Genomic DNA, 11,134 nt, shown 5'->3' with positions numbered 1-11,134 from the left:
GTTATCAGATGAATGATTTGGAAGACAAACTAAATTTTTTTAAGAAAAAAAAATTTGATCTTCTTAAGATGAAAGCAAAAAAACGCTCGACAGAAAAATGACTATTTATGCTCTTTTCAAAACGTAACTAATTTGCATTTAAAATCTTTTTAACCTTTTTTTGATTTTTTTGTTCCATGATTTTCTCTATTCTGTTATTAATTATTTGTATTCTTTCAAATTAATCAAAATAAAATAAATACATAACTAACCCCTTAACAAACTAAAATAATGACATTTTTAATAAATAATTAAAATGTTGCTAAGGTGTCACGACCCAATTTCTCAGGTCATGATGGCGCCTACTATATGACCCACTAGTAGGCAAGTCGACCCATATCCCGGAACTCGAAGTAATGGGATGTTAGGGTTGAAAATCAACCAATCAACCTAAAATAGTAATAAATATAACAAGAACATGCAATGAACGGGCGGAAGCGACTAGACATATATACACAAAATGAATTCATCCCAAAACCTGGAGGTCACAAGTACAGAGCTGCTAACAAAAGAACAAGTCCTAAAAGTGGACTACAGAAACAAGCTGTCTAAAAAGGCAAAAGACAAGAAAAAGTAAGTACAGAAGGAGACGGGCAAATCCAGGACGTTGTGTGCTCACCCTTGCCTCCGATCACGACCGCAGCTGGCTCGAATCAACGTCCGTAGCTAGTACTCGGACCTACATCACGAAAATAGATGCAGAGTGTAGTATGAGTATCAAAACAACAGGTACCCAGTAGGTATCAGGCCGACTGAGCAAGATAAGCAAAAGTAAACTGAAATGCGTATAAAGGGTCACAATCAAGGGCAAAAAAGTAGTAAATGTGGGTATGTACACGAGCGTATAGGCAATAAAGACAAGGAAACTAACTAACTCCGCCAGGCTCCCATAAACCCGACGGGTACGCTCGTGCACAATAAAAGAAACCACCTGCACGGACCCCCATAAGCCCGGCAGATGCACTGGCAGTTGAAGTAAAAGAATGGAGATAGAAGGTCTATCACAATATTACCAATTTCCGAACTTTAACTAAATCATTCCCAATTATATTCCAAGATCTCATTACGTCCCGGACTTTAATCGGAACATCTCCAACCTGGTATCAAAACCTCAACCTACAGATGAGAGTAATCAAAGACTAAACTGAAGCTTCAGTAAGGAATTGGGAATGCACCACGTGCAAGTTGGACCACGGACTCGAACCGGGTACTATAGCTAATGAGTAAACCTATATGGGTTGGACCACGGACTCGAACCGGGTGCTGTAGCCAAAGGTCAGGCACGGGTGAGCTGGACCACGGACTCGAACAAGGTACTGTAGCCAAAATCAGATCACAGGTAAGCTGGACCACGGACTATAACCGGGTACTATAGCTAAGCCTGGACATAAGTAAGCTGGACCACGGACTCTAACCGGGTGTTATAGCTAAGAATCAATATCCAACCATACGTTGCGGGAAATATCACCAAACCGATTACCGTAAATAATCATTTTAGTCCGACCCTCATATACCCCAAATCACCGAGGAAGTATCCAATAGTGAGTAAGCTAGACCACGGACTTTAACCGGGTATCTGTAGCCGATAGAAAAGCAGGGCATTATGGATACAAGGCCATAAGCTGAGTTACCGCCTAGCTAAGGCTCAGACTATCAGACTCAAGTCTGCTATATCAGTCTACAAGGAGCTGACCGTCCGAAACGACGTAGGAAAAAGTTTCACTGCCCAACGACATCCGAAACCTCGCAAGTCTATGGCAACACTAGTTTAAGCCTAGACTAAGGCCAAACATACTTCAAATCAATATTATCATATACACCACAAGGTATGGATGTTCAATAATATCAAGAGTCATGCTTTCATAATCCAACAATTTCCCGAAATAAGGTCTAAGGCAGGAATTATAGAAATTTAGCATGCTCGACACCCGAACCCCTCCATACTCAAGCAAATCAATAAACAATTGCCTAAACATGCTCAATCTCATGAGGGGAAAACCATAGCCTACCTGAAAGCCGATCACGCGTGCTCCAACTCACGGTACCAGAGTTTTTCCCCTCCGAACAGTCTCCAAATGCTTCCCCACTATCAAAAGGTTAATCATCTCGTTATTACGAATATGTTGACACTAAAATTATATTTTTCGGAGACAGACCCAAAATTGGGTCTAAAACGGGATTGTGGGACCCACAATTGGAATCCCAAAAATGAATTCGTGAAAACGTCTCAAATACCTTACTAAACTAATACCCCAAAATTTAGCACAAAAAGATGTCTAAAACATAGTAAATCATCCCCAACAATTAAAATCATTAATAAGTCTTAACTTACGACTTGGCAGCCCCTTGATCACCAAATTCTAGAAAAACGAGACTCTTCCAACCCAAAAGAATTATACCACGACGATCCTTGCAAAAAACTCTACAAGTTAGCCTCAAGAATGACTCAAAACGGACCTAAGATGATCAATATCTAACCTTTCAAAGTTCAACAAAAATTTATTCCAAAAATCACTCTAGCAGTAGCTAAATTCGATTCCTTACCTCAAACGAAGCCTCCCCTCGTGCTTCTGAGCTCACCTCTAGATTCCCCACGAAATTCTCTTGAAATTAGCCTTTTGAATCACCTAATTTGAGCTTAAAATTGAGGAGATATCTATGTTTGAAGATGAGGAAAAAAAAATGGACGAAAATTGTCCTTAAATCTGGAAATTTCCAGATTTCAACACGCTGCCACGTGGCGTCGCGTGGCTCTGCCACGTCACCACCGCGTTAGAATTCAACAACTCTTCAAACTTAAATTCCGATGTTCCAAACGAGTTCGGAGTCGGAAAAACACAAACCATATATGGAATCTGATTGGAAATGATATTTCGGACTCAACGGTGAGGTCGGAATTTCCATTGGAGATCGCTTCGATGAAAAGTGGGTCCCACACCCAGTATCGTTTTGATCCAGATCTTACAACGGGCATCTAAAGCCTCGGGAAGTGAACAAAGGGTCGTTCTAGACCAAAATCGATATTCCGAAGCTAACCTAGCTATCAAAATTTTCATCTGAGCACGTCTTCCAAGAAGGTTGACCAAAGTCAACTATAAACCAAATTGCAAGGGCAAAAACGTCAAATGGCCCTAAACTCGTACTGATTGCCTCGATACTCATGTTGACCAAGCTACTAGCCAAATTTGGTCATTCCAGAGCTGATGGAATCGTCAGAATTTTATTCTGAGGTCTTTTACCTGAATTTATGACCGAAGTCAACTTTTCAAGTTATAAAATCTCCAAAACAGGGAAACGGGCCTAAAACCCAAACGAACGACCAGGCGACCGAACAGTCAGTGCCAACAAGTCATAAATGACTTGGGGTCACTACAGGAACGCACTAAACGATGGAATGAATGCTTTAATTTAAAGATGACCTGGAGGGTCATTACATAATGAGTCCCACTTAAAGCTAAAATATTATTGTTTTGAAAATTTTTCCTATTTTATTTTGGGAAAATTACGCGTATAAGCAAGCATATACTAGTTAATTATTTAACATAGCTATAGTTTGCCTTAATTACAATTCGCGACCTACTATTAGCTATAATTATGTGACTTAGCTTTTTAGTTTTGTATAATTCACACGTTTGTATAATTCGAAATTTATATAATATAATTTGTATAAACTTTGGTATAATTCAGAATTTGAATAGTATAATTTGTATATCTGTTTATACTTCTGATGTTTGTAATTGTATAAATTCGTTATTTTGAGATTATACAAAAACAACTAAATTATACAAATATATCCGCGAATTATACAAATCTGCGAATTGTATAAATCCGTAAATTATACAAACGAGGCAGCTTAAACTGTAGCTACATTCCGTAAATATGCAAACTATAGCTATGAAGCATAATTCCTTAAATTTATTATATTGTCTACTTGCGAAAGTTCCTCTTTTATTTTTTCAAAAAGAATTGGCTCACTGCCCAACTTTCCTTTCTTAAAACTAACATGATGACAGAATTTTGGGCCAAATAGTTGGCCCATTTCAGATTTTGAAAATAATACCCAAAAAATACAAGATATGAAGATATAGGAAAACTTATAAAAAATCTCACGAGTTTAGGAGTTAATTACTTATATACACTCTAGTTTGCTTATTACGAATTTTATCATATTTTGGTGCGTTCAAATGCATCTAGATACATGCATTTCAGGATACATGAGGTCAAAATTAGGTGTAATTTGTTCTAGATGCACTGTATCCAAGTGGATTCACATGTATCTGGGATATATAAACAAATCTCGTTGGCCTCGCTCACCTCCCACCCATCTCGCTCGCCGCACTCCTATGTATATGGTATCTCGGATACATGTGAATCACACCAAATACATACATATAATGTATCTAGTGTGATCACATATATCTGCGATACATGACTATCTCGCTCCTCTTCTAGCTCGACTCTCTCTCCATTTTGGTGTATCTGGTAGCAAAAATATATTTATTTAGGTATATTTTTCTTAATATATGATAGGAAACTCTTAATTAGTGATAAGTATAGATAGAATTAGTATACATATGGATATGGATGTATATCAAATAAAGTAGTTTTCCCAAAAATATATGTGTAATCATATACAATGTATACCTTACATTACATTCAATGTGTATGTATATATTCTTACACATGTTATTTTTAATCCTTGTTTATACTTAATTTTTATACCCACATTATATTTGCGTTATATATACACATATTACTTTTTACTACATACTATATACTACTATAACTATTTATACCATATCCTATACATATTATCTTCATATATTTATCTACTACCCTATTTTTTTCTACTTTAATTGTATAAATAAAATCATAAACTTTCATATACTTTAAATATGTAAGTATGTGCATATCGTAAGCACATATATAATATCTTTCTATATCTGGAACTTCTTTTTCTCAAAATTAATTAAAGTTCTTCATATCATCATTTTCTAACAAATAAATGGAAAAAAGATACCCCTAATTATTTTCTAAATATAAATTTAAGGACTATATTGAGATAGAAACTAAGGGTGTGTTTGGTATGAAGGAAAACATTTTCCGGAAAATGTTTTCCAATTTTCTCATGTTTGGTTGGGCTAAATGTTTTGGAAAATGTTTTCCAAATCAACTCATTTTCCTCAAATTTAAGGAAAATGACTTCCCTTCTAAACTTAAGGAAAACATTTTCCAAAACTCTCTTCCAACTTCAAATTACAATTATTTTTTGTTTAAAAATCAATTTATTCCTCAAACCACCACCCCCCCCCCCCCAAAAAAAATAAAAAATTTAAAGCTTGTTTTTAAATTCAATTTTTTTACCCCACCCTCACCCCTACCCCCACCCCCTCCCAAAAAAATATTTAAAAATTGTTTTTAAAAGATATTTCTAATTTCAATTTTTTTATTTTTTATCCCCCACCACTACCCTCGCCCCCCCCCCCCCATCAACCCCCTATCAACCCCCAACCCCCTTAAAAAGAAAAAAATTTAACTTTGTTTTTAAAAAATATTTTCAACTTCAAATTTTTATTTTTTCATCCCGATCCGCGACACCCACCCCCTCTCCGGTCACCCCCCACCCCCAAAAAAAAATTGAGTTTCTTTTAAAAAAATATTTACAAATTCAAATTTTCATTTTTTTCACCCTACCCTTGACCCCCCCCCCCCCCCCTCCCACAAAAAATTTAAGTTTGTTTTTAAAAAATATTTTTAATTTCAAAATTTCATTTTTTCACCCCTAGAACCCCCACCCACCCACCCCCTACCAGCCTCCCACCCCCCCTCCCCAAAAAAAAAAAAAAAAAATTCAAGTTTGTTTTTAAAAAATATTTCAATTTCAAAATTTCATTTTTTCACCCCCTACCCTCGACCCCCACCCACCCACCCACCCCCTACCAGGCCCCCACCCCCCACCCCAAAAAAAATAAAAAATTTCAAGTTTGTTTTTAAAAAATATTTTCAATTTCAAAATTTCATTTTTTCACCCCTACTCTCAACCCCCACCCACCCACCCCCTACCAGCCCCCCCCACCCCCAATAAAAAAAAAAATTTCAAATTTGTTTTTAAAAAATATTTTCAATTTCAAAATTTCAGTTTTTCACCCCTATCCTCGACCCCCACCCACCCACCCCCTACCAGCCCCCCCCCCCAAAAAAAATTTTAAGTTTGTTTTTCAAAAATATTTTCAACTTCAAAATTTCAATTTTTCACTCCTACCCTCGACCATCCCCCCCCTTTACCCACCCCCACCCCCCAAAAAAATTTAAGTTTGTTTTTAAAAACTATTTTCAATTTCAAAAATTATTTTCTACTCTAGTAAAAATAAAAGATATTTCTCAAAAATATTTTTCATTCATAAATCAAACACTAAAAATCTTTTCCGGAAAATATTTTCTACTCACCAACCAAACATGAGAAAATAAGTCAAAAATCAACTTGTTTTCTTGGAAAACATTTTCCTTCATACCAAACACACCCTAAGAGATCCTTAATATCTTTCCCTCGAATAATCAAAACTCTTATCTAAAATCTCAATTATTTCGCAAATCAAATATAGTTCACTTTTCAAAAAATCGATTTTCAATTTTTTCCTAAAAAAGTTAGGCAACTCATTTCTGAGCCCTCAGAGTTCGTTCAAAACATCAAACTAAGTCATAAATCATCATTCAAACCTAATGGATCAGTACAATCAAAACTCAAATTCGGACTCGTTAGCTTAAAATGTTGACTTTAGTCAAACTTCTCATTTCTCCACTTTCAAAACTAAAATTTCTTCTCTGAATTAAATGTACCCCATCACTTCGAGAATCGCGTCACCCATTTCTGCAAGTCATAAATAACACAAAAGGCTACGAAAAAAGTCAAACTGGGAAAAAGGGTTCCAAAACACAAAATGTAATCATAATTTAGACCAGAGACGTATCCAAGATTTCAGGATGATGGGTGCATTATTACAAAAAGGTTGATCTAAAATATAAATTTGATCGGTTGGACATTTAGGTTCTTATTACTGAAAACCGTTAAAATTAATATTATAGGTCCAAAACTAATTAAAATGTCAAAAATGTTACCAATAACCATTTAGAGAGGTGTTATCTAATTTTACAAAGAAAAATAAAACAAGATGAATATAAAATTGAAATTTCTAACCTCACATAGAGAGGTGCACCCAGTCACCATCGCATTATATGATACTCCGAATATGAGTTCACACATCTATATTTCAATATTTTTCAAAAATATAACACTACTATATATGATCTCGGGAGGGGAGCATGGGTTCACGTGAACCCGGTGATCCCTCCTTGGATACGCGTCTGATTTAGACCATTCAACTCACAATGTAAACTTATAATTAGAAAGCTAAATAAAAATTTCCTTTACAAAGTAGAGTTTGTTTTCTTTTAAGAGACAAAAGATCAAAGGAATTGAATTCACTTTTTTGACAATATGTGTCGAAATTAGAACAATTTTAAATCTTTCAAAAAATTCAAATTATATACCTAGTTCGAAGGAATATAATAAAATAACTTTGTTTTTTAAGATGGAAACAATTAAATAGGCCCACACAAGTTGTGATTAGATAAGTCTCTACCATATATAGATCCAAATTCACATGAATTTGAGGGGACATATGTCCTTCATATTCTAATTCTCTATGATATGTTGCTCTCGTGTAGCTCCAATTAGAGAAAAATAGTAACTCTCAAGAGAAATTGGAAATTCTAAAAGACAAATGTAACTTTTTTTAGTTTTTAAATACAAAAAAAAAAAGGAAAAAAAAAAAAGAGGTCTTGTACGTCACTTAGTAGTCAATGAATCAGAACAAAATTCATGATCTCATGACTCAAATTTTAAGAAAAATAAAATAAGGTCGTGCTTTCTTTCCATCTTTTTAAAATCTTAAATAGTAGATAGTGGTGGATTACAATAAAATTTACGAATTCTATAGATTTCAATAGTTATAGTACATATTTTGTATATGTATTAACAAATTTGTTTAAAAATAATTTGTTTCAGACTAGTTATTTGTCATATCCTAAAAATTCAGAAACTATAAACCTAAAATATTTATAATAAGAAAATGTGAAATTAATTACGGAATTTATCGTTAATTCTTAGCTAATCCGTCGCTAAAAAGCTCTGATTGAATTTTCTTATAATATATCGCTGATCCATTGCTAAATGAAATTAACATGAAATTTTAATTATTTAGTTATGAAATCTTGTCTGTCGCTGATATCTTGTTTTCTAATAGTGATTGAATCCACGTCTAATAATACAGTTTATCGCTAATTCCTTGTTCTCTAGCAGTAATTGAATCCACATCTAATATTTTCTAGAAAATTATTTAGATGCGCATAAATTGATCCGTATAAAAAAGAGAAAATGAAAAAGAAGAAAAAGTGTTGATGTTTTGCTTATTATAGGTCATGCAAAAAGATGAAATGTATTTGCATGGAGCAATAATGCCTTTTTATATGACAGCAGAAGGGGAAGTACTTGCATGAGAGAATCTAGTAATAGAAGAACCCGTGAAGAAGTTAAATGGGCCCTTTATTATTATTATTATTCTTTATCGCCAATCAATATGATATATGATAATAATATGATACTATCCACCTCAATGTATGTTGCATACTCAATTGGAAATTATTACCTCTTTCATATTTTTTCAAAAGTGCAATACTGAGATATGGTAATCATAACCTCACAAGAGTACTTTTAACTCTTTCAAAAAAAAAAAATTATATATATATACTACTTAGTATAAATCGTCAGAAGTAGACGCGTCTTGAACAACATGTTTGCTTCAACAGCTAGGGGTATTTTTGTCTTTTCTATGCGACTACACATGCTCTTCATTGATACATAGCTTCTTCTTGCATTTTATATATATATATATATATATATATATATATATATATATATATATATATAATTCATGCATTTTATGTATATAATTAGAGTATAATCTATGTATATCGGCTAGGAAAAGTATAGAGGAAATCCAACTGATTATTTGTGTAATTAAAGAACCCAAATTAAAATGAAAAAAATGTAGAATAAGAAGAAGAAGAAAACGATGATGACACTACAACAACAAAAAAATATTTAATAGCAATATATTTTGATATTGCTGTAAAAATATTTAGTGGTAATTGGGTTAAGGTCATTGCATTTAAAGTTGCTTAATCCTTTAGTGGCATTTATATAGATATTGAGTATTGATTAAAAATACCCATACTTATTTTTGCGACTAGGTATAAAATAACAAAAATTATATTATTGTCGCTAAATAATTCTCACAAAATCCTCTATATATTGTAGTGAAATAAAAGTTTTATTGAAAATTTAGTTGTAAAAATTTTAATTTGCTCTTGAATTATGTGAAATTGTTTATTTTTTGCTTTCCGTTAATAATGTTGGTTAAAATTGGTCCCGTCGTTAATTACCAAACTGGCCTGCACTAACTAAAAATGATTAGCACACAAATCGCTTGATTTGAAACGAAGAATGACATAAATGATCATTTTCAATTATTCAGAAATTATATTTATTTATTTTTCCCAAAAGGACAAAACACATAAACATGGAACTTCAACAATAATTCTACCAAGCAAAACTCATTATTTTCAGCCATGTAATGAGAATGCTAATTATTTCAAGATTTAATTAATTTGAAAATTCGAAGGATTATAAGATGGTTAATTATATATTCCTACAGCCTTTTTTTGCTATTCGTGTTGGCATTATAGAATAATAAACTGATTTGGTATGAGCTATTTGAATCAAGGATTTTATGAAAATAATTGTTCAATTCCTAATGTGTATATTCTATTTTTTTTCAAATCCATATACAAAATTATAGTACTAGGTATGTTATTGTTATTGTTGTTGGATTGAAATAAAAAAAAATGATGAATGAAATTATAAGCTTCTTTTAAGGCTTGAACAATTCTTCTCTCTTTTTGAGTTAATTTTTGGATTATGAATTAAGCTCAAGATTTAATTTAACATGAATGATATGTACCTCTAGGAAACCAGACATAAATGAATGGAATGTCCCACATCAGTGAATAAATAAAATCATGAGCTCCTTACAAAGCCTGAGCAATTTTGTTCTCCTTAAGCTAGTTTTTGTTTATAAATTAGGCTCAAGAACTAAAAATAAAAACCTTAATATATAAAAATTCCAGCGGTAATATACACTACTTAGGATCACTAATCGATGTATATATAGTTGAATATCTTTAAAATAAATTTATTTTTATTACAGAAAAGAATTAAAATTGATTTATTAATTTAAGAACTAGGTATGTCTCTTACTAGGAGGATAAAATGAAATAAAAGGCATGAAACGACAGAATTTGAAAAGAAAAAGAGAAAAGAAAAAAGGTTTCATCAATATATATCATTGGAAACAAGAAATATTCCTTCCCTTTGATCAATTATTTTTATTTTTATTTTTATTTTCTGACATATTTAAGACCACAAAATCAAATAATATTTTAATACGTTATATATATATTTAGTTTATTATCTCAAAATTCAAAAATATTCCTTACTTTCTTAAGCTCTATATTGAATTAAACTACTTAAATTAATTGAAATATTGTGTGTAATGAAAGAGTTTGTGTCAAGAAATAATGATTAAAGAATGTGCAAAATTTTTAGAAAGAATATTAATTACTGTTTCTTGATAGCTAAATTTCTCAAGTTATCATGACAAAAGAGAATGCTGCATTTAACAACTTACATCAATACAACAGTACTAATATATACTTTTAAATAAATATGAAAAAAAATAATTACATCAATCATTTGCAACACTTAAAAACAGAAAAATTGCAAAATAAAAAGAAGACCTCAGACACTTTTAAATATATATTGAAATCTCAACATGATATATATATATATATATATTCACCAAATTCCAATTACTTGATAATGGAATAGTTTCAAATGTTGTATTTCATTTATACGTTTTTCCCACTTTTGCAATCTATATATGTTCATTCAAACAGAGTAATATGCGTATAATTGTAT

The sequence above is a fragment of the Solanum verrucosum genome, unplaced genomic scaffold, assembly GCF_900185275.1.
Source record: "Solanum verrucosum unplaced genomic scaffold, falcon-dt-bn FXZP01000235.1, whole genome shotgun sequence".
NCBI classification, from domain to species: domain Eukaryota; kingdom Viridiplantae; phylum Streptophyta; class Magnoliopsida; order Solanales; family Solanaceae; genus Solanum; species Solanum verrucosum.
The sequence above is the reverse complement of the archived record's forward strand: the minus strand, read 5'-3'. Positions refer to the sequence as shown.